General features: G+C 40.1%; 1 pseudogene; it reads right to left on the reverse strand.

Annotated features, from left to right (window-relative positions):
• Positions 1-13,772: 13,772 nt before the first annotated feature.
• LOC148006626 (rRNA 2'-O-methyltransferase fibrillarin pseudogene) lies at positions 13,773-15,788 on the reverse strand (annotated as a pseudogene).
• Between the last annotated feature and the right edge of the window lie 9,728 nt (positions 15,789-25,516).

A 25,516-nucleotide genomic window follows, 5' to 3' on the forward strand; every position in this document is an offset into this window, starting at 1 on the left:
TGGGGAGAAAGAGTCTTTCCCAATGAGAAGCACAAGAATTAGTTACCCTATGTCAACTGCTCAGCTCTGGAAACATACACACACAAGTGACATTGTACAGTGTGGATGGGCTGGAATCATGAATTCAATAGTTTTGAATCTATATACATACAAATATAAGAAAAATTAATAAAAAAAGAGGATGTGAATTTGAAAGTGAATGAGGGGAGGTTTTGGAGGGAAAAAACAAAGGGTTAATGATGTAATTATAATCTCAAAAATAAAAAAACAAATAAAAAATAAAAGTAAATAAATTCAAACCAAGAGTACTGCAGTAATGCCAGTCCTTTGATCCTATTCCAAGGAGGCCCAAGTTAGACCTGCCAATAGTTGCTTATTCATTTTTTAAAGTTCACTAAGTTAGACATAATTTTGTTATCCAGCCAAGAGTAAGATCATACTAATAGTAATAAAGACTGATGTATCAATGGACAATAGTTATAAAATATTTTAGTAATTTTGTGTCACTGATGAATCATCTATGCTGATAGTATGAGAACTTAATAGGATCCATTAACTTATTAAGGAGACACAGGACTGAAGACATCTGCTGAAAGTGTGGGCAGCCCCGAGTTTCCGAAGAGTTGAAGATTTCTGTGAATTTTTGAATATCTAGTCAGCAAAGAGTCAGTCAGATCAACTACAAAAGGATATTTATTATCATTTTTCCTTATTAACTTACTTTGTTCTCTCATGTCTGACTATGAATTGGGCACAAGCATGCTCCAAATTTCAGTTATCTCAGTGATCTGGAGGAGTAAGCTGTTGAAAATGAAATGTGAGAAACAGTCAAGCTCACAGGTAGAACATATACAAATATAGCACAGGAAAGAAAATGAAACTGGAAGGAAAGAAGCAGGGAAGGAAGGGAGAAAGGAAGTGAGGATGAAAAGAAGGACAAAAGGAAGGAAAGGCATAAGGGAGGGAGACGGGGGAGGGTGAAAAGGTGTGGAGGATGGAGAGAGGGAAGGAGATACAGGGAAGAGAGAAAGAAGGGATAAAAGGAAAAGAGTGGGAAGGAGGAAGGAAGTGAAAGAGAAGAAAGAAGGAGGAATGGAGGAGGGAGGGAGAGAGAGAAGAAAGGGGGAAAGAAGGAAGGACAAAATAGCAAAACCACTGTGTCCTTCAAAGGCCCTAACATTCATGAGTTGGCTAAATGCATGAATTTTTTGCAATTCTTTGAGGAAGTGTGTATTAATTTTTATTTGGCATCATTATAATTGCATAAGACTTGATTTTAGTCAATTTGAAATTTAAGTTTGAAAAAAATTAAGTAATTAATAGAAAAATGTAAGAGTGCTATAATTTCCAGCCCCTTGGATGTCTTTGCGTGTTCTAATGTGCAAACACAGTCTCTACCTTCATTTTTCATTGCAAAAGGAAATGTGTATATCTCTTTTCTACAGAGGTTAAACGATGAGGGAAAGTGATCTGGAAGTCAGAAGTGTTTACCTATGGCACAAGTGTAAGACGTCATACAGGTGGGGGCAGGTACGAGATAGAATGACGCCTGTCATTGGATGAGAAGGAAGGATAGGCGGGAGAAAAGTTTAGAGAGGGGAGGAGACTGGAGTGAGAGAGAAAAAGCAGTAGAGAGAACATGGAGGGTGATGTTAAGGTTCCTCTCTGCACATTTACAGGATGTTATGAATATTCTTTAGGGATGGATGTGTACAGGGCTTTGTATGTCTAGGTGGGCAATTATATCTTATCAATTAGATCAGAGGTTATTGTGTTGTGTGTTCTTTCATGTGGTGATTTAAGTTCAAGAGAGTATGTAGTGGCTAGAGACGCTGGGCTGCCATGGAATTGGGATGTAGATTTCTGCCGAGGTGGCAACCTGCCTCGGGAACTAGATGGGTAGAGAGATTGTTGCCGGGCTCAGAGAGAAGCCATCGGCAGTGTGATAGGATGGATCAGAGCAGGTTCTTACCGCTTTGCTGACTGAGATGAAGATATCCACCAGATTGTGGGGCAGTCCAGTGCAGATCTAGTGTGGGATAAAAGAAAACAATTTTTTTTTGTAATTTTACAGTAACACACAAGAATGGATAGTCATGATTGTGAGACTTGGAGGAGACGTATGTGTGCATTTTTATCTATATATATTCATAAGTGTTTGTATTTTAAAGGCTATCTGAGCAACTCCTTTTAAACATGTGCTATTCATATATATTAAAAAATAAAACAAAACTTAAACATATGGAAAGAACATTCTTTAAATATTTTTTATTTTATTGGCTATTTTTTTTATTTGCATTTCAAATGTTACCTTTTTCCTGGTTTCCCTTCCAGCAGACCCTTATCCCATCCCTCCTCCTTCTGCTTCCATGAGGATGCATCCCCACCTACCTACTCAGACCCTTCCTTCCTCCTCCCTGCCCTGGTATTCCCCTACACAGGGGCATCTAGCCTTCAACGGATAAAAGGACTCTATTCCCATTGGTGCCCTACAAGGCCACCCTCTGCTACATATGTGGGGGGCAGGGAGCAATGGGTCGCTCCATGTGTACTCTTTTGTTGCTGGGAGCTCTAGTGGGGTCTGGTTGGTTGATATTGTTGTTCTTCCTATGGGGTTAAAAACTCCTTCAGCCCCTTCAGCCCTTTCTCTAACTTCTCCACTGGGGACCTCATTCTCAGTTCAATGGTTGGTTGCAAGCATTCGCCTCCATATTTGTCTGGCTCTGTCAGACAAAATGAAATGATTTTGACAGCTATATCAAGCTCCTGTCAGTATTCACTTCTTGGCATCTACAGTAGTGTCTGGGTTTGGTGACTGTGTATGGGGTGGATCCCCAGGTGAGGCAGTCTCTGGATGGCTTTTCCTCCAGTCTCTGCTCTACATTTTCTCTCCATATTTCCTTCTGTGAATATTTTGTTCCTTCTTCTATGTAGGACTGGAGCATCCCCATTTTGGTCTTCTTTCTTCTTGAGCTTCATGTGGTCTGTACATTGTATCTTGGGTATTTTGAGCTTTAGGGCTAATATCCACTAATCAGTGAGTACAGACCATGTGTGTTCTTCTGTGATTGGGTTACCTCACTCAGGTTGATATTTTCTGGTTCCATCCATTTGCCTAAGAATTTCATGAAGTCACTGTTTTTAATATCTGAGTAGTACTCCATTGTATTTTCTCTATCCATTCTTCATTGACTGAGTACTGGGCTGTTTCCAGCTTCTGGCTATTATAAATAAGGCTGCTATGAACATAGTGGAGCATGTGTCCTTGTTATATGTTGGAGCATCTTTTGGGTATATGCCCAGGAGTTGTATAGCTGGGTCCTCAGGAACTACTATGTCCAATTTTCTGAGCAACCGCCAGAATGATTTCCAGAGTGACTGTACCAGCTTGAAATCCCACCAACAACAGAGGACTTTTCCTCTTTCTCCACATCCTCGCCAGCATCAGCTGTCACCTGAGTTTAGCTATTCTGACTGGTATAAGGTGGAATCTCAGGGTTGCTTTGATTTGCATTTCCCTGATGACTAAGGATGTTCAATATTTCTTTGGTGTTTGCAGTCATTCAATACTCCTCAGTTGAGAATGTTTAACTCTGTACCCTATTTAAATAGGACTATTTGATTCTCGAATGTCTAACTTCTTGAGTTATTTATATATATATTGGATATTAGTCCTCTATTGGATGTAGGATTGGTAAAGATTCTTTCCCAATCTGTTGGTTGCCATTTTGTTCTAATAACAGTGTCTTTTGCCTTGCAGAAGCTTTGCAGTTTTATGAGGTCCTATTTGTTGATTCTTAATCTTAGAGCATAAGCCATTGGCGTTCTGTTCAGGAATTTTTCTCCTATACCCCTGTATTCAAGGCTCTTCCCCACTTTCTCTTCTATTAGTTTGAGTGTATTTTGTTTTATGTGGAGGTCCTCGATCCAGTTGGACTTGAGCTTTGTACAGGGAGATACAAATGGATCAATTTGCATTCTTCTATGTGCTGACCTCCAGTTGAACCAGCACTATATGTTGAAAATGCTGTCTTCTTTTCACTGAGTAGTTTTAGCTCTTTTGTCAAAGATCAAGTGACTATAGGTGTGTGGGTTCATTTCTGGGTCTTCAATTCTATTCCACTGATCTACCTGCCTGTCTCTGTACCAATACCATACAGTTTTTTTAAAAATCACTATTACTCTGTAATAGAGTTTGAGGTCAGGGATGCTTTTTTAAAAATTCTTTTATTGTTGAGGATAGTTTTCGATACCCTGGGTTTTCTGTTATTTCAAATGATTTTGTGAGTTGCTCTTTCTAACTCTATGAAGAATTGAGTTGGAATGGTGATTGCATTGAATTCGTCTGTTGTGGTTTGCCCTGAAGTTATGTGTATTTTGATGCTAATTCCACTGCCCCAAGGACAGGATAGAAGGAGGCCTGTCATTGGAGGAGAAAGAAGTATGGGTGGGAGAGAAGATTGAAGGAAGATGAGGAGACTAGAACAGAAAGGAAGAGACAGGAGGGAGAGAGAAGGGGAGAAGCCATGGCAGGACAATAGAGGCTGACGTAAAGATCTTGCTCTGTGTATTTACAGGTTGTTAACAATGTTCCTAAGGGATGGATGGTACCGGGCTTTGTATGTTTAAGTGGGCAGTTATATCTTATCAATTGGATCTAAGATTATTGTGTTGTGTGTTCTTTTATGTGACGGTTTGAGTGTAAAGGTTTGAGTATAGGAAAGTGTGCGGCGGCAGGAGACACTGGGCCACCAAGGAGTTGGGATGTGTTTCTGCCAAGATGTCTAGCAGATATCTTGGGGCACAGCGGTGCTGGACCTAGCGAGGTAAAAGACAACAATACCTTTTTTAAAATTTGTTATATTTTACAACAACATTTGTTGATTGCTTTTGGTATAATGGATATTTTTAGTATATTAATCCTGCCAATCGATGAGCATGGGAAGTCTTTCCTTCTGAGATCTTCAATTTCTTTCTTCAGAGACTTGAAGTTCTTTTCATACAGATATTTCACTTGCTTGGTTAGAGTCACACTGAGGTATTTTATGTTATTTGTGACTATTGTGAAGGGTATCATTTCCCTAATTTCTTTCTCAGCCTGTTTATTTTTTAAGTAGAGGAAGGCTACTGATTTGTTTGAGTTAATTTTATATCCAGCCTTTCAGGCTTAGGAATTCTCTGGTGGAACTTTTGGGGTCACTTAAGTACACTATCACATCTTCTGCAAATAGTGGTATTTTAACTTCTTCCTTTCCAATTTGTATCTCCTTGACCTCCTTTTGTTGTCTCACTGCTCTGACTTGGACTTCAAGTACTAAATTGAATTGGTAGGGAGACAGTGGGCAGCCTTTTCTAGTCCGTAATTCTAGTGGGACTGCTTCAAGTTTTTTTTCCATTTAGTTTGATGTTGGCTACTGGTTTGCTGATATATTGCTTTTCCTATGTTTAGGAACTTTTCAAATAACATTTGCTATTTGTCTATAGAGCAAATGTCTTCACACCATGTCAATGAGGTAGGGAAGGGAGAATCTGGGTTCTGCCTTTTGCATTGCATTCAAACCAATGAGTACATGCTTGAATGGCCTGACTATATCATGCATACAATGTGTACTCTGACATAAGTGCAGCCTTAAATTAATGACTTATATGACTTATATGACTTAGCTGCATCTACTACTGTCATCCCTAGGCATTCCTATGTACAATGTGGGGGATATCAGCTAAATAGACAGTGATTACTGGATTCTGGCTGATTGTGTTTGTCTGCACAGTTCATAAAGTAAGTGGGATACACAAAATTTCAGCCATTAAGAAACTTCCAGTTAGCACTTTGCAGGATAGCTTGTTTTCTCACTTTCATTTGAAATTGGGCTTAAAAGTCTCTGATCTTCACTGTGTCCAACTTGTGGTCACAAATGGAAATGTTATTTAGCATCTTCAACATTCTGGAGAAGACTCGGTCTAAATGGAGGATCTGATTAGATTTCTTCTCTAGGTGACGGCCCTTCTGTTTATTTATTTATTTTTTAAAGAGAAAGATTCGGAAAGTCTTAAAGTGGTTGTCACTTTCTTGGTGTGTGGTCTGTATAAACCTTCCACAATATTGAGCTGCTGCCTAAAGTCCTTTTAGTACCAAAATTTGCTCTAAACTTCTGTTTTATAGTAATTATTGTCTCTGTAAAATTAGACAGTAAGACCACTCTTTTAAAAGCATCCATGGAATCTGAGTACCAAACTGACATGGAAGCCACCAGAACCCATTAAAAGATGAATAACATTTCTTAATAGCCAAGAAATTTTCTGTCTGGTTTCATAGTGTCATTGCATTCCTACACAGGATTTGCTCTATAAAAAGTTATCACAGTAATTGGAAAGTTTCCTTTGTATTCTTTGCTTTGATTATTTTCAATAAAATATAAATTATTTTTAAATATGTTAATATATACTTCCTATAGCCATAGTATTAAAATGCCAACTTAGATATATTGTCATTCAGTTATTATTATTGTACACAAGTGCTTAAATACATGAATGTAAAATCCTGAAAACTATTAAATATTTAGAGGTGTTTAAAATTTTAATTTAAAATGTTTATATTCACAGTTACATGTGTATTATCTGTTAATAAAATAAAACACTTTTATACTAATTTATTTTTCAGTTTGTCAGTTTTGGAGACTCTTAAATGTAAGTTCTTTCCTCCCTTCCATCTTCCTGCCCAATTTCCCCTGTTTTTGTCCTACTTTCTCTCAGTTCATACTTTCTTATATAATTATTGTTGTTATATGTATATGTACATGCACACACATACTACCAATAGATCCCATTTAGTGTTTTGTAGTTTTTCTTATGTGCATGTATCTAGGGAAGGCCATCTGGGATTAGGTAACCTATCAGAGGGTTCATTCCCAAAGACTGATTTTCCATCTCTTAGCAGCCATTAATTCCCTATTGCTCTTCATCTAGAAGCTTGTGAAATTTCCTTCATCTATATTGACATGAAGTTGTCATTATGCAGGTCTTGTTTAGACAACCACATTGCTGGGATTTCATGAGTTCAGTAGTTCTATCATCCTATGGCTCTTAAAATATTTCTTCTCATCTCTGTTCCTCCCTGTTCCAGAGACAGTCACATCTTCTCATGAAGTGTCTGCCTTGTCCCATAGGCAAGATGATGAAGGTTGGTGTGAACTAATTTGGCTGTATTGGACACCTGGTTACCAGGGCCACCTTCTCTGCATCTGGTAAGACCCCTTCAATGACCTCAACTACATGGTCTACATGATCCAGTATGACTCTACCCATGGCAAATTCAAAGGCACAGTCAAGGCTGAGAATGGGAAGCTTGGAATCAATAGGAAGTCCATCACCATCTTACAGGAGTGAGGTCCTCCTAACATCAAATGGGTTGATGGTGGTGCTGAGTGTGTCATTGAGTCTACTGGCGTCTTCACCACCATGGAGAAGGCTGGGGCTCACTTGAATGGTGAAGTCAAAAATGTCTTCATCTCTGCCCCTTTGGCCATTTCCCCCATGTTTGTGGTGTGTATGAACCATGAGAAATATGACAATTCACTCAAGATTGTCAGCAATGCATCCGGCACACCAACTTCTTAGCCGCCCTGGCCAAGGTCATCTGTGACAACTTTGGCATCATGAAAGGGCTCATGACCATAGTCCACGCCATCACTGCCACTCAGAAGACTGTGTGTGAATGGCTCCTCTGGAAAGCTGTGGCCTGATGGCCATGGGGCAGCCCAGAACATCATCCATTCGTCCACTGGTGCTGCCAAGGCTGTGGGCAAGGCCATCCTAGAACTGAATGGGAAGCTCACTGGCATGGCCTTCCATATTCCTACCCCCAATATATCCATTGTAGATCTGACATGCTGCCCGAGAAACCTGCCAAGTATGATGACATCAAGAAAGTGGTAAATCCGGTATCTGAGGGCCCACTAAAGGGCATCCTGGGCTTCATTGAGGACTAGGTTGTCCCCGACGACTTCAAGAGGAACTCCCACTCTTCCACCTTTGATGCTGGGGCTGGCATTGTTCTCAATGACAACTTTTAAAGCTCATTTCCTGGGAGGACCATGAATATGATTACAGCAACAGGGTGGTGGACCTCATGGCCTACATGGCTTCCAAGGAATAAGAAACCTGGACCACCCACCCCACCCCAGTAAGGATACTGAGAGCAAGAGAGAGGTCTTCAGCTGTTGAGGAGTTCCCATCCCAACTTGACCCCCAACACTGAGCATCTTGCTCACAATTTCCGTCTCCAACCCCAAAATAACAGGAGGGGTCTAAGGAGCCCTCCCTACTCTCTTAAATACCATCAACAAAGTTTGCTGCATCCAAAAAATATTTCTTCTTCTCTTCTATGATGTTCCTTAATCCTTAGGAATATGGTATAGTAAGTATGTCAACTGGTACAGAACACTCCATGCTGACCTACTGTAGTAGCCAATGTCTGGGAGAAAAATTTCTTCTTGTCTGATGAGTTAGAGAGTAATACTTCTGTGATTATAAAGATAAATATATTCACATGAATGTAAAGATTCTTGCTACATTATCTTAAATTATTTCTCAGCTATAGGTAACAATTCATGTAATGTGGTGTATTATTTTTTTGTTGGTTTTTTTGTTTGTTTGTTTGTTTTTTTTTCCGGAGCTGGGGACCGAACCCAGGGCCTTGCGCTTGCTAGGCAAGCGCTCTACCACTGAGCTAAATCCCCAACCCCGTGGTGTATTATTAAAATTGTAGTTAAACAGTCAATTTTACTATCATGGTTTCTGTGGATTTTATCAAATGTGAAGAATTCAGTGTCACCTGAGTTTCATAAGATTTAACCTGGTCATTGATGAGTGCCATGAATGTTTCCCAAGCATTTTGAGTATGGGCATTCCTATTTCTTTTTCATGCGGGAGTATTTTGTTTATGATGCACTCAGAAACCATAAGTCAAAAATATTGTATATACCTATTCATTTATGCCACTACATACTGCCTGCTCTCTCTCCTCTCTTCATAATCTATCTGTCTGTCTGTCTGTCTATCTATCATCTATGTATCATCTATGTATCATCTATCTATCTATCTATCTATCTATCTATCTATCTATCTATCTATCATCTATGTATCATCTATCTATCTATCTATCTATCATCTATCTATCTATCTGTTTGTCTGACTGTCTGACTGACTCTCTGTCTGTCTGTCTATCTAGCTAGCTATCATCTACTTATCAGCTCTCTTGTTAGGCTTTTGCTAAGTTGAGCAAACTGGTCTGGAGTTCACAATCCTGCTTTTGTATCCTGAGTTCTGGATACCAATAGCACAATGTTATGCCTTCAACACAGTTTTTTGGTATATCTTCACCTATAATTTATTACCATAAATATGCTGTAGAAAGCAATGGGTTTCATCAGAGCATTTTCATGCATAAGGATCATGTGCTTGTGATCATTCTCCTATCTTCATTACTGCCACTTATCAACATTAGTCCTTTTTAACCATGTAATCCTCTTATAATCCTCTTTTTAGTTTCATCCTGTACTCACACATATCATATCTACATCATATAGATACACACACACACACACAGACACACACACACACAGTTGGTGCACAAGTAACTAGTTCAGCAGGAGAGGTTAGATGATCATGGAGTGATTAATACCAACTGACGCTTGTACAATATCCTACACGCAAGGCTTAGGGATTATCATATAAGAGGAGATAGAAATATTTTAAGGGCTACAGGATGACAGCACTAATGCTCTCATGGAATCCTAACAATCTGTGTTAGGATAATATATAAATATACACAAACACACACACATACGTATGTATGTATAATATGTTGTATATATCACATTAATGTATGTATAATAAGCTTTGATTTCCATGTAAGAGGTAAAAACATCTGCTGTTATCTGTGAAGTTTGTTTATCTCAATATAATGGTCTCCATTTCATTCTTCATTGTGGCTTCTAAAGTCATCACAATCTTGGACTATAAATTTAACTCAAATTTAATTTATAACCTGAAGGAAAAACTTAGGTTTTTAATAGTATACAAACCAACAAAAACTGACTTAACTTTTACTTCCTGCCCTCAAATGCTTGATTTTTCAATTTTAGCTCAAAATGCTGTGAGCAAAAGTTGTTTTCCAGAAATCCAAACTTCTGATACCTGGAAGTGATTCTCACTAATGAGCCAGAGCTAAGTATCCACATGATTTTGCTTAGTAACATCGTCAGTTGGTTAAGGTCTAGGTGGAGTGATGGAAATTGTCTTTGCTGTCACTATCCTTCCTCACAGTGTACTTACGTTTGAGACATTCTAGTGTAGTCAGTACTTTCCCGTCTTCCTGTTAACACCTGAATGGGAATAAGTGTAATACAACATGCAAAAGTATGCTGCCTTGCTCTAAGGAGCCTTCCGACATACCAGTGTTACACATACAGTATTCCTGGGATTGGCACTATGAAAATCTGTGTTTCAGGAGGGTGCATCAAAGTGAGGAACAAGAAGAAGTATGGATTCTTTAAAAGTAGGAGAAAAATAACTAAGGACTCAAAGAAAAGAGAGTATGTTTACCTCCTGGTATGGCTCTATTAGAATAGATTGTGTTTACTATTTGTTTTTAAAGGTATTTTTTTCAAAAACTATGGATGCAGAAAATGTGGTACATCTAACAATGGAGTACTACTCAGCTATCAAAAACAATGACTTCATGAAATTCATAAGACAAATGGATGGAACGAGAAAATATCATCCTGAGTGAGGTAACCCTATCATAAAAAAGCATACATGGTATGCAGTCACTGATAAGTGGATTTTAGCCCAAAAGCTCGAGTTACTCAAGATACAATCCACAGACCACATGAAGCTCAAGAAGAAGGATGACCAAAGTGTGGATGCTTCAGTCCTTCTTAGAAGGGGGAACACAAATATTTATAGGAGGAGATATGGAGACAAAGTTTGGAGCAGAGACTGAAGGAAAGGCATTCAGAGCCTGCCTCACCAGGGGATCCAGCCCATATACATACAGCCACCAAACCCAGACAATATTGCTGATGCCAAGGGGTGTATGCTGACAGGAGCCTGATATAACTGTCTCCTCAGAGGCTCTGCCACAGCATGGCAAATACAGAGGCGAATGCTTGCAACCAACCATTGAACTGAGAATGGGGTTCCCATTAGAGGAATTAGAGAAAGGATTGAAGGAGGTGAAGGGGCTTGCAACCCCACAAGAACAACAGTACCAACCAACCAGAGCTCCCAGGGACTAAACCACCATCCAAATAGTACACATGGACAGACCCATGGCTCCAAAGCTGGACCCCCCAGTGTATGGGAATGCCAGGGTGAGGAGGTGGGAAGGGATGGGTGGTTAGGTTGGGGAACACCTTCATAGAAGAAGGGGAGGGAGGTGGCAAGGGTGTTTATGGATGGGAAACCGGGAAAGGGGATAGCATTTGAAATGTAAATAAAAAATGTCCAATTTAAAAACATATCAGGCATTATCCCACCATGGAGATAAAAGATAAAAAAAAGCTACTTTATATGTATATGCTTGCTCACATGTATGTGTATGCCCCTCATGTGTGCAGGGCCAGTGGAAATTAGAAGGGGGATCAGATCCCCCAGAACTGGGGTTCTACAAGATTGTGAGCCACATTATGGGTGCCAGGAATTGAATCCAGATCCTCTCTAAGAGTAACAAGAGGCTCTAACCACTGAACCATCTTTCCAGCACCTATTCTGTGTTTTAAATTAAGAAGAATATCTAATTATTATATGTTAGAATATGGGTACAAGGAGAAGAAATTGACAGCAAAATATAATATTTGGATAAAAATATTCCTTATCAATTAAAATTCATAGTATTATTTTTAAAGTATGGATTTATGAAAGGAAAAAAATGAAATAAAGTGACTTTGATTACTGGCTTTTCTTTTTAGAATTTAAACATGGCAGAAGGAAAATAAAGATTTGCTAATTTTCATGGACAAAATAAATATGCATTTACTTGCTTGAATATCACAGAAAGTATATATTTCAACAAATCTTAAAGCTTGAAAAATGACTTAAAAAGGTAAAATTAATGCATGAGGCCTGTTCTTCCCAAGGGAACTATTGGCTATTACTTGTCTGTTGGTAGATATAAAGTCTTCAGAATTTTAGTCAGGATACAGTGTGTATCTTACATCCTACTGCCCTTCCAGTAAATCACATCCCACCCTATGTTGGACCAGAAATTGCAAAATCCCAATTTACCTAGTGGGTCACACATAAAAAGAAGACAAGAATGTAAAAAGACTTGTTGGGTAGAAAGTTTCAGGTAGAGAAGCAGGGAGTTGGAGGTGAGACTTATAATTCATTACATTTTCTTCCTTGAAAATGTTCGCTACTGCCTAGCTAGAAACTAAGTTTGGAAATTCATGGACTAGAGAGTCTGTTCAGGACTTATATAAGGAATCAGAAATGAAACAGGTTATATATACTTAGTATTTTGATAAATTAAGGTTATGAACGAACAGAATAATGCATATATGATTCTTTGTTTTTCTCATAGTTTTTGGACTGGTTTAAAATTTTAATTTCAGTTTTTAATACTCCATGTTCGATTGGGGTACAAAGAGAAGAAATTGACAGCAAAGGGTAATATTTGGATAAAAATATGGCTTATCAATTAAAATTCATAGCATTATTTCTAAAAAGTGTGGATGTATGAAAGTAAAAGCTATGCTTCTTTGAAAATTAGGAAAGCAAGGTAAAGAAGACATAGTTATCACTTTTAAGAAGTGATTGCATAGGGGCTGGGGAGATGGCTCAGTGGTTAAGAGGCTGCTCTTCCAGAAGACCTGGGTTCAATTCCCAGCACCCACATGGCAGCTCTCAACTGCAGGTTACTCCAGTTGCAGGGGTTTGGTACCTTCACACAGACATGTGTGCTGTCAAAACGCCAATGCATATAAAATAAAAAATAAAAAAACCCCAAGAAGTGATTGCATATTTTATTCCAATATTTTTGATATATGGATATTTTAATGTAATTGAAATCAGTGAATTTACAACGCATTTTACTTAAATACTATCTTAGCATAACTAACAGTTTTACATATGAATATCTGAGTCTTCTTCAGAATTGTTTTTATAATTATTCAGTGATCTGTAGCTCATTTCATATTTCTATACTTTTATAAAAGTAGAATTTTAGAGTAAAATTACCCAGAGACTGGAAACAATTATTTTTGTGTTGTTTTAGAGAAAGGATAGTTAAACTGATATCATGAGCTTAGGAAAGGAACCATTTGTATTCTCATTAGCAAAAAGGATCGATTTTTGGGACTGGTAGGTTAAAAAACATTTCGTACTTAATGCACATGATTAACAACTCATTCACTATTTTCTCTCTCTGCTTTGTATGTGTGTATGTTTAGTTTATATTGTTTTAATTAGATGAAGTTATTCAAATGGCATTAAAATATTAGTAAAGTTTTATGAACATTTCTAAATACTGTCCACGAAAATATAGAAACTGAACAGGCATCAGATATTTGATTGTTTATGCAGATACACTGTAGATTTTTCACTCTTTTGAAGTCTTAATTTAATAGTTTGATACTAAGATTTCTTGTTTTATTGAAAGATGAGTCTTTTAATAAAAAAGCAAAAACAAAACAACCATCCGCAAAAGAAGTGAAAAGTCACTGGTGTAAGAGTAGCAATTCACATTTCTTCAGCCCAACAGCTGAGTTTCAGGTCTTCGCCTTGGGAGGTGGCCAGTACAAAGTTACAACCACAGCAGGGTCTCGTTCATAAGGCTCTAGCGTCAAGTACTCCTGGGGCTCCATGCTCTCCTGCTGCACCTTCTTCACTTCAGATGCAGACACAGTTCTTCTGAGGTTGTGGAGTCAATGCAGTTGGCCTTAATGGAAATCACAAAGTGTCCTCCATTCTGCAGGAAGGTGTGGGCATTCAGGGCCATAATCCCGATTTGGCCTGGCTGGGCCACATTAGCAAAGATGACATCCACCATTGCAATCAGCATGCGGTATTTGTGTGGGTGCCAAGCATCTTCAGTTACAGGAATAATGTTGGTCCTCTTCTTGGTCAAGTTGATGAGGTCACGGCCAGAGTGCTGGGAGAGCTCAACAATGTAGATCAGATCATCTGGGCAGACGGTATCGTGGGAGCCTGGGTCTGAAGTAGTTGGTACACCTTGGCCCTTGACTTGATGTGGCTCTGGTCTACACTGCCCAGGATTGCTGCTGCCAGTTTTGTTATCTCCTTCTGAAATAGAGACTCAATATTCTCCATACACAGATTCTCCAGGGACCAGATTCTTTGTGACAAGGGCATCCTCCTTTCTGTGACAGATAAATACACCTCCATGCCGATGGGGCGTCACCATCACATCTTCTTGACTGGTTTCCTCTCTTGCCCCTCTGGCCACCACCTTGACCCCAGTTGACCCTAGATTGGAAATCTCCACCTCAGCTCTCTCCACCTCCTTGTCCCCCGAAGCTACCCCTTCTTTCCCGGAAGCCACTACCTCCTCTACCTACCTTGACCTTTACTGCCAAATCCTCCTAAGCCTCCTCTGCTCCTCCTCTACCAAAGCCACCCCCACGGGGGGCTAAAACGTGGCTACACTACTGCATTCTGGTTGGGCAACTCAAGCAACCTGCAGTGTCCCAGACTCTGAAATTTCTTCTTGGATACTTTATTTTTGTTATTTGTTCTTCAATGAATGTCAAGACTTTATGTAGGTGTCTTTCAATGCTATGCGTATACATACAGAGATAAGAAGAACAGTATGTCCCCTCCATGTGTCCATGCCCTCATTTCTCTGACATGTAAATGTGCTACTTTACAGACCTTAAAGGACATTAGGTTGCAAAAGGGCATGACTGTTGCTAATAATATGGCTTCTTATTATAATAAATAAAATGGGGGATTGTCTGAATCTCTTGGATATGCCTAGTAATAATATAGGACCCTTCAAGTGGAAGGGCAGGGGAGAAGCGTAAGTCAGCACGACAGGAACTCAGCCTGCCTCTGCAGGCTGTCCAGTTAAGGCGGCTGGTCCCTGAACCTGGAACAGACAAGGAAATGATTGTTTCTTGGAGGCTATACAAGGAAAGCAGCCTGTGAAGACGATAGAGGAATCTGTGTCAGGGTTCTGTCTTCAGCTGGCTAAGGGCATTTAACTGCTGCTCTTCCAGGGGTCCTGAGTTCAATTTCCCCCAACTACACAGTGACTCACAACCATCTGTAGTGAGATCTGATGCCCTCTTCTGGTGAGACTGAAGAGAGCAACAGTGTATTCGCATACATAAAATAAATGTATAATTCTTTTAAAAAGAAAGAAAAGTTTCAGACTTGCATTGTTTCAGCAGTTAAACTTGGAGAATGGGTTCTATCAGCGGAATTAAACTATGTGTGCTGGGCACTATGGTGCCTCCGTGTAATCTCAGAATTTGGGCAGGAAAGCAGGAAAAAGCAGGAGAGTGGGAAAGTAGGAAAGAAGCAGGAAAGCTTAAGGTCATCCTTGGCTATATAGGAAGTTGGAGGCCAGCTTGTGCTATTGAGACCATGTCTGAAAAAATTAATAAAAATGAAGAAAGCAACAACAAAACCAAAGTAAAACAAAAAAATAACTCAGTATATTAGGACACCTACACTTTCCTCCAACTTGACCTCAGCACTATACAGTGGAGGCTGGCTTGCTGCTGCTGCTGCTGCTGCTGCTGCTGCTTCACGGTTTCCATGCACTTCCTGTACCATTTCACTGGTCACGGGCCTTGTCTGTAGGACGGGCTCAGAGATCCATTTTCATTTTCTGTAGTTTTAGTAGATAGATTGAGGGCCAACATCAAAACTATAGGATCCTTCTCATCTTTAAGAATTCACTCAGGTTGGCTTTTATGTAGGATGTTTCAATGTGCAAGATGTTTAGACTTCTTTGGGGTTCAGTTTTTGTAAAAGTTCTCATTCGATTTATTAATTCAGTAAACATTGATTAAGAATTATGTCTGCATAAGTATGTGTGTATGAGAAACACACACACAGAGATAGACCATAGACAGATAGGTAGATAGATGGGTAGGTAGGTAGGTAGGTAGGTAGATAGATAGATAGATAGATAGATAGATGCTATGTAGCCTATGCTGACTTGCTTGAAATTGCTGGGTATCCAAGGCTGCTCTTGAATTCCAGATGTCTCACGGTGCCTAAGTGCTGAGATTAAAGGCAGGTCTAGCATACCACCATGTGTGGCAGTGTTTTGTTGTTGTTTTGTGAAATTCGGATAACACACAATAAAAGGCCACTGGTTTTTCCCTTCAAGGAAGCCAATGGTTTATTAGGACAAATCTACAGGGACAGGAAATCAATGGGCCAGACTCCAGTAACCTTGCAAAAGAGATAATTAGGGACCCCATTATCTCTTCTCTAAGACATTTTGAATTTTATTAACTGATCTATTGGGTTCCCCACCCCCATACCTTTAGCATGATCTATTCTTAAGAGAGAAACAGAGTATTTAAACAGGCGTTTAAACAGATTCAGTTTTAGTGTACCAATATCTAGTAGATGCTAGAGTTCACATATATCCTATAAAATGGGAGACCCAGACCACGAAACTCTAGACTAAATAAGTTTGCTGTAGTCTTTGGGGCTTGTTTCCCTTCATTTTGCAGGGCCCTTCCTCTGAACATTGACCAGCTCATGTCTTTGCTTTCTCAGGACTGCTGCTTCAAGATCCCCATGCATCCTTTTCCTCACCGTACTGAGGGCATCCTAAACACTGAACAGGCTCGCATTTTCTTCCATCTTCTGTCTTCTGGTTTTATTCATTCTCTCTCGCTCCCCCTGAGGAGTAAGTAGCCTCTAGGTGGGACTTTTAGTTAATATGTGCAAGGTTGAAGTCTTAGACTATAAACCAAGTTGGCATAAGGCGGGTGTCAAAATACTTTTGGAATTCATGATCAAATGAAGAGGATTTGATTTAAATTGGAATTGTTAACCAAAAAATTTTCCTGTGGAGGTCACATCTAATATTTGTTTTGAATCAAAAGGGAGAAATGACATTTCAAGCAGAGGACAAAGCCGAGAGCTACTCTAATCTCCACTCTGAATGTCTGCCATGAAGCGATGGAGACTTGAGGTACATATGGCATATTCCCTTCAGTAACAGCACGTGAGCTCACCTAGGTGGTTACAGTTCACACTCCTGGGGCATATGTGAAAGCCCTCGAAGAGGGCCTACCAATATACAATTTAGATTTCAAAGACCACTCTGGTGGTCAAGGCAATGGATCAGAGGTAGGGGGAGAAAGGAAGGCATCGAGAAGGCCAACATCTCGACTCCCGGTCGCTCTAAATGTGAGTCACACCTGCACCCTCACAAGTCAACTCATCTTCCAAAGTTATTGGAACCCAAATGGGCAAAAGTTGCACCAAGGGCACTGAGCTGCACTCACTGGAGAACCTGTTGGTTCTTTCATGCTCCTTCTGTCCTCAGTGGAAAAGAACGGACACTGCAGGCCTGTAGATTCTCATCTTTGTACACCTCTGGGAGTTCAATGGTTTATATGCCCAATAGAAGCATAAACCATGTCCACATATGTGCTTCTCCTCATGTGGTTTGGTATGTAAGCATGTCAGGAGGATGCAGATGTTAACTTTGCAAATATATTATTTAGACAAAAATATTTATTTATTTATTGTTTGCCATGTTTATATTTTTAAATTTCAAAGTGTATTTTAGTCACATATCCACTTCGGGCATCCTGATCACCGAACAGGCTCACATAAGTAAAGGAATGAATATAGTTTCACATAGAAACTGAGGAGTTATTCATATATTAGCATGGTGGCCTTTGTTCTATTTAATTATGAGGTTGACTAACCAGGCACTAAAATGACCTAACTACCATCATTCTTGTGTGCTTTTAACTGACCATCAAAGGCACACTTGAAGGGATTCATCAGATTCTGTTATCCCTCCCTTCCCCCATCATGGGAAGTTAGACATTTTTTTTTAAATTTTTCCTTTTTTTTCCCCATCTTTATTAACTTGAGTATTTCTTATTTACACTTCGATTGCTATTCCCCTTCCCGGTTTCCGGGCCAACATTCTCCTTAACCCCTCCCACTCCCCTTCTATATTGGTGTTCCCCTCCCCATCCTCCCCCCCATTGCCACCCTCCCCCCAACAATCTCGTTCACTGGGGGTTCAGTCTTGGCAGGACCCAGGGCTTCCCCTTCCACTGGTGCTCTTACTAGGATATTCATTGCTACCTATGAGGTCAGAGTCCAGGGTCAGTCCATGTATAGTCTTTAGGTAGTGGCTTAGTCCCTGGAAGCTCTGGTTGCTTGGCATTGTTGTTCATATGGGGTCTCGAGCCCCTTCAAGCTCTTCCAGTTCTTTCTCTGATTCCTTCAACGGGGGTCCTATTCTCAGTTCAGTGGTTTGCTGCTGGCATTCGCCTCTGTATTTGCTGTATTCTGGCTGTGTCTCTCAGGAGTGATCTACATCCGGCTCCTGTCGGTCTGCACTTCTTTGCTTCATCCATCTTGTCTAATTGGGTAGAATTTTTTTTTCAATTTATTGTTTTTCTTGTCTTTCCTACTAACTGTAATTCAAACATACTGTGTGAGCTGGGGATGCAGCATATTTGGTAGCGTGCCTAGCATGTATACAAAACTCTCTGGGATTGGGCTGTATACAACAGAATGTTAAGCGAAACCTGTAATCCTAGCACTTGGGAGATAGAAGCAGAGAGACCAGAAATTGAAGTTTATCTTTGGCTGCGTAGTGAGTTCAGGGAAAGGCTTGTCCCTTTTCACTGTCCTCCACACCCCGAAAACCAGCATATAATGCATATAAATACTTTCCCTGACATTCGTCTTTTAGAACAGATGACTTTGTAACACTTTGGCACTCAGAACAATGTATTAACTTTTTCAAGCCCAGATTTTTAACTCCTTTTGTGCTGCCCCCTGCAGAACTCACTGGAGAAGTGAAGAGCCTTATGCCAACACCAAAGAGTGGCACAGCTCCTGGCTGTGTACCAACATGATAAAGCATGGCATAATACAGCTAAAGCCATAGCCCTCCGGAGGGTCTTCCAGGGTAGAGCAATCTATCTTCAACAACCTCAAAAGCCTCACATTCCTGGAATTCCTAAAGCAAATAAAAATTCACAGATTTTATGTGGGTTTTTAAACACCATTTTTCTTCTTTTTATGGGTTATTATATTTATTTACATTTCAAATGTTAACCCCCTTCCCAGTTCCTCTCTACAAGCCCCTTATCCCCTACTCCTTAGCCCCTGCCTTTATGAGGGTGCTCCCCAACCCACTTAATCACTCCTGCCTCTTTGCTCTAGCATCCCCTATCCTGGGTCATCAAGCCTCCACAGGACAAAGGGGCTCCCCTCCCAGTGATATTAGATAAGGCCATCTGCACCTATGCAGTTGGAGCCATGGGTACCCCTGTGTACACTTTGGCTGGTGGTTTAGTCTCTGGGAGTTTTGGTGCATCTGGTTGGTTGATATTCTTGTTCTTCCTATGAGGATGCAAACCCCTTCAGCTCCTACAGTCCTTGCCCTAACTACCCCACTGGGGTTCCCACGCTCATTCCAATGTTTGACTGTGCACTCTGCGTCTGTATTGCTCTGGCTATGCAGAGCCTCTTAGGGCACAGCTATACCAGACTCCTGTCAGTAAGCACTTCTTGGCATCAACAATAGTGTTTGGGTTTGGTGTCAGCAGATGGGATAGATCCCTAGGTGGGGCAGTCTCTGGATGACCTTTGCTTCAGTTTCTGCTTCACTCTTTGTCCCCACATTTCCTTGTGACAGGAGGAATTCTGGATTATTCTTTGGGAAGTAGAGGGAGATAGGGATCTGTGAGGGAAAGAGGAGGGAGAAGAAAAAGGGAGGCAGTTCATATAAAGGAGGAAATGGGGAAGAAGTACAGAGGGGTTAGTAATTTGAAAGTAGGTGTTCAACAGTGTGCGGAGGGGAACTGGCGGTAGCCACTAGAAAGTCCCAGATGCCAGGGACCCAAGAGATTCCTCAGACCCAACAGGGAGGACTTTAGCTGAAAGACCCAACAAAGGGGAGATAGAACCTGTGGAGGCCACATTTAGTGGAAAGACACGTCCTTCAGTTGAAGGATGGGGCCACCTGCCCACCCACCTCAAAAATATTAAACACCATTTATTTTTTCTTTTTTTTTAAGTTGATATATTTCTTTACTTACATTTCAAATGTTATTCCCTTTCCTGGTTTCCTGTCTACAAGCCCCCCCTCGCCCTCCCCCATTCAGGTATTACCCCCATCCATTCCCCTTACTGTCCCCCCATATTCCCTTGTACTGGGGGTCCAACCTTGGCAGGACCAAGGGCTTCCCCAAGCACTGGTGCCCCAACAAGGCTATTCTCTGTTACATACGCAGTTGGAACCCTGGGTCAGTCCATGTATAGTCTTTCCTTAGTGGTTTAGTCCCTGGAAGCTCTGGTAGGTTGGCATTGTTGTTCTTATGGGGTTGAAAGCTCCTTCAGCTCTTTCAATCCTTCCTCTAATTTCCCCCAAGGGGTCCTGTTCTCAGTTCAGTGGTTTGCTGCTAGCATTGACCTGGACAAACAATTTCAAAATCTGCTGATTATCTTTACAAATATAATTCTAGAGAGTTTGGAATTGGAGCAGCATTCTTCGAGAAATAGTTAAAATGCAGTAGCTCCTAAAACAAAACAAAACAAGACAAAACAAAACAAAACAAAAACTCTGAAAACAACCAGCATTAACTTTAACTTTGTAAAACACCTAGCAAAAGGCACAAGCAGCAAGGCTTGGACACTGTTTACATTTTAATGTTCCTTCTGCTCCATTTTTTCCTTTTAGTCCCTTGTCAAATAGCAATTTGTGTCAACAGCAAGTGGTTTGCCTGGAGGGACAATCTCCTTATGTGTTGACTTGGCTCACTTAAAATCAAATAATGCTGAATTTATATATCTATAATTCAAAGGTACTTCTGTTTGGTCTCTAGTATTTTAAGTCATTGCAACTCTAAGTGAACTGTCTGTTTTTCTAAACTAGACAGAGCTCAAATGTATTGTTTGGATAAAGAACAAATTATAATATTATATTACATTTTACATTTTATTTATTTTTTTGTTTAGGGGTAGAGAGCTAATGCTATGGTACACACGAGGTATACATGGCATGCATTTCTAAACCATGTGGGTTCTGGGTGCCAAAGTGAGGTCTTCAAGATTGTTTTAGGCACCTGCTGAGCTATCTCACCTACCTGATACAGGAATTTATAAATGCAAATTATTCTCTCTCTTTAAATCAGGATCGTGTCTTGACATTTACTTCTGATAGTATTTGATTGAATCAAGGAACTGCGATATTTTAATCTTATCTTTACTTTCCTTTTTCACTTAATGAGTGTTAGTATTTGAATAATCTTTTGCTGCAGTTTCTTTATTTGGTATTATTGCTCAGCCATCACCATAGACCTATCACAGTCTTTACTGGCTACACTTGGAAGCATGGGAAAGGTACTGCTATTCTTGCCTCTCTTCAATTTCCTGCATTTTCCACCTAGAAAATATATTAATTGAATAGCCTTTGCAAGGACGTATTTTAATTTCATAAAAAAACAAATGTACTTGGGACTGGAGAGATGTCCCAATGTTTAAGAGTGTTAGTTTTTCTTTTAGAGGACCCAGGTCCACCATATCCATATGGCGGGTTGCAACCATCTACTTCACCTGTGGGGTGATCTGATATCTTCTCTGTTCTCCCCAGACACCAGTCACACACACGGTACACATATAAACCTGCAGGCAAGACACCCAAACACATAAATTTAAAACAAATTCTAAAAACAAAGTATTTATTATTCAGAACCAGGAAACATGCCAAAATGATCTCAGTGTTAACCTTTAGTAATGGTTTCTTGTATTTTAAATGTACCCTGAGTGCCCAAGGAATCTAAATTTTCATGTTCTATGCATATAGACTGACTTTTTAACTCAGCATCCATGCTCAGAACACCTTGAAAACGGCCCTCCATAAACCAGCCTATAGAAATTGTTATTGTGTGCATTTGGAATATGAGCCCAAGATGCAGAGAACTTACTTTGAATCATGCAATATGCTGCACTAGTATTTGCATCAATTCCCTTAATAAAGAACAGGACCCCTTCTGGTTGCTGCCCTCATGGAGAGCTGAAACCTAGCCCTGAGGGTCTACTTCAGGTCTGAGACCTGAGGTAAGACCAACTTTTTTGCTCCAAGCAACCTGCCTGGTGGACTCAGGACACACAAAGGCAAAATTCCTCTGGGTCCAGACACTTCCGGTTTCTAGCTGATGCCTGAACCTATCTGATCCTGGCCCACAGCTCCCTGCTCCCAAACTGCGTGGGAGAGAGAGCTGATCTCCCAGAAGTGTGGGCAATCCTGAGACTGCAGGGCAGGAGAGACCACCACTTCTGCCCACCTTTACCCACATTCCTGGCCCAAGAAGAAACTGTATAGTTCATCTGGACACAGGAAGATGGGGCAGTCAAGTTGTAGGAGCCCTGCAGTCCAGACTGTGCCCTGATCTGAACAGACCCGGTCAAATAACTCCCTGTACCCAAATCCCATGGGATGCAGAGCTAGACCTTCAGAAGGGCAGACACACCTGGGAAACCAAAGGAGACTACTCTCTGCCCACATTTCTGACTCTAGAGGAAAATGCCTAGTGCCATCTGGCCCCCCTGCGCACGGGGACACAGGAGAAGGAGGGGCAGGCCCTTTTGGTTGCCACTCACAGGAACAGCTGAAAGCCAGTGGACAGGAATAACTACACGCTTGGGAGCAGAACACTCTGTTCCCATAACTGGCTGAAAGAAAACAGGAAAACAGGTCTACAGCACTCCTGAGACACAGGCTTATAGGACGGTCAAGCCACTGTCAGAAATAGCAAAACAAGGTAATACAAGAAACAACCGGATGGCAGGAGGCAAGTGCAGGAACACAAGCAACAGAAATCAAGATTACATGGCATCAGCAGAGCCCAATTCTCCCACCAAAACAAGCAATGAATATCAAACACACCAGAAAAGCAAGATATAGATTAAAATCACATTTTATCATGATGATGGAGGACTTCAGGAAGGTCATAAATAACTCCCTTAAGGAAATATAGGACAATACAAATAAACAACTAGAAGCCCTTAAAGAGGAAACACAAAAACCCCTTAAAGAACTATTGGAAAAAAAACAACAAAACAGGAGAAGGAAATGAACGAAACCATCCAGGGTTAAAAATGGAAATAGAAACATTAAGAAAGCACAAAGGGAGACAACCCTGGAGATAGAAAACCTAGGAAAGAGATCATGAGTCACAGATGCAAGCATCACCAACAGAATACAAGAAATAGAAGAGCGATTCTTAGGAGCAGAAGATTCCATAGAAATATAAAGATAATATAAAGATAATATAAAATGGAAAAAGCTACTAGCTCAAAACGTACAGGAAATTCAGGACACAATGAAAAGATCAAACCTAAGGATAATAGGTATAGAAGAGAGTGAAGACTCCCAGCTCAAAGGACCAGTAAATATCTTCAACAAAATCATAGAAGAAAACTTCCCTAACCTAAAGAAAGAGATGCCTATAAACATACAAGAAGTCTACAGAACTCCAAATAGATTGGACCCAAAAGAAACTCTCCCCCCATCACATAATAGTCAAAACACCAAATGGATAAAACAAAGAAAGACTATTAAAAGCAGTAAGGGAAAAAGGTCAAGTAACATATAAAGGCAGAAGTATCAGAATTACACCAGACTTCTCACCAGAGACTATGAAAGCCAGAAGGTCCTAGACAGATGTCATATAGACCCAAAGAGAACAAAAATGCCAGCCCAGGTTATTGTATCCATCAAAACTCTCAATAAACATAGATGGAGAAACCAAGATATTCAATGACAAAACCAAATTTTCAAAATATCTTTCTACAAATCCAGCCCTACAAAGGACAATAAATGGTAAAGCCCAATGCAAGGTGGCAAGCTACACCCTAGAAAAAGCAAGAAACTAATCGTATTGCAACAAAACAAAGGGAAGACAAGCACAGAAACATAATCTCACCTCCAAATATGAAGATAACAGGAAGAAACAATCACTATTCCTTAATATCTCTCAACATCAATGGACTCAACTCCCCAATAAAAAGACATAGATTAACAAACTGGATACACAATGAGGACCCTGCATTCTGATGCCTACAGGAAACAGACCTCAGAGACAAAGACAGACACTACTTAAGAGTAAGAGGCTGGCAAACAATTTTCCAAGCAAATGGTCGGAAGAAGCAAGCTGGAGTAGCCATTCTAATATTGAATAAAATTGATTTTCAACCAAAAGTCATCAAAAAAGATAAGGAAGGACACTTCACATTCATCAAAGGAAAAATCCATCAAGATGGACTCTCAATCCTAAATATCTATGCTCCAAATACAAGGGCACCTACATACATAAAAGAAACCTTACTAAAGCTCAAAGCACACATTGCACCTCACACAATAACAGTAGGAGATTTCAACACCCCACTCTCATCAATAGATAGATCATGGAAACCGAAATTAAACAGAGACATAGACAGACTAAAAGAAGTCATGAACCAAATGGACTTAACAGATATTTATAGAACATTCTTTCCTAAAACAAAAGAATATACCTTCGTCTTACCACCTCATGGTACTTTCTCCAAAATTGACCATATAATTGGGTACAAAACAGGCTTCAACAGATACAGAAAGAAAGAAATAGTCCCATGCGTCCTATCAAACCACCACGGGCTAAAGCTGGTCTTCAATAACAGTGAAGGTCTTCAATAACAGAGGAAAGAATGCCCACATATACATGGAAGTTGAACAATGCTCTACTCAACGATAACCTGGTCAGGGAAGAAATAAAGAAAGAAATTAAAAACTTCTTAGAATTTAATGAAAATGAAGGTACAACATACCCAAACTTATGGGACACAATGAAAGCTGTGCTAAGAGGAAAACTCATAGCTCTGAGTGCCTGCAGAAAGAAACAGGAGAGAGCATATATCAGCAGCTTGACAGCACACCTAAAAGCTCTAGAACAAAAAGAAGCAAATACACTGGGGAGGAGTAGAAGGCAGGAAATAATCAAACTCAGAGCTGAAATCAACCAAGTAGAAACAAAAAGGACCATAGAAAGAATCAACAGAACCAAAAGTTGGTTCTTTGAGAAAATCAACAAGATAGATAAACCCTTAGCCAGACTAATGAGAGGATACAGAGAGTGTGTCCAAATTAACACAATCAGAAATGAAAAGGGAGACATAACAACAGAATTAGAGGAGATTAAAAAAATCAGATCCTACTACAAAAGCCTATATTCAACAAAACTTGAAAATCTGTAGGAAATGGAAAATTTCCTAGACAGATACCAGG

The sequence above is a fragment of the Rattus norvegicus genome, chromosome 2 (genome assembly GCF_021556685.1).
Source record: "Rattus norvegicus strain SHRSP/BbbUtx chromosome 2, alternate assembly SHRSP_T2T, whole genome shotgun sequence".
Lineage (NCBI taxonomy): Eukaryota > Metazoa > Chordata > Mammalia > Rodentia > Muridae > Rattus > Rattus norvegicus.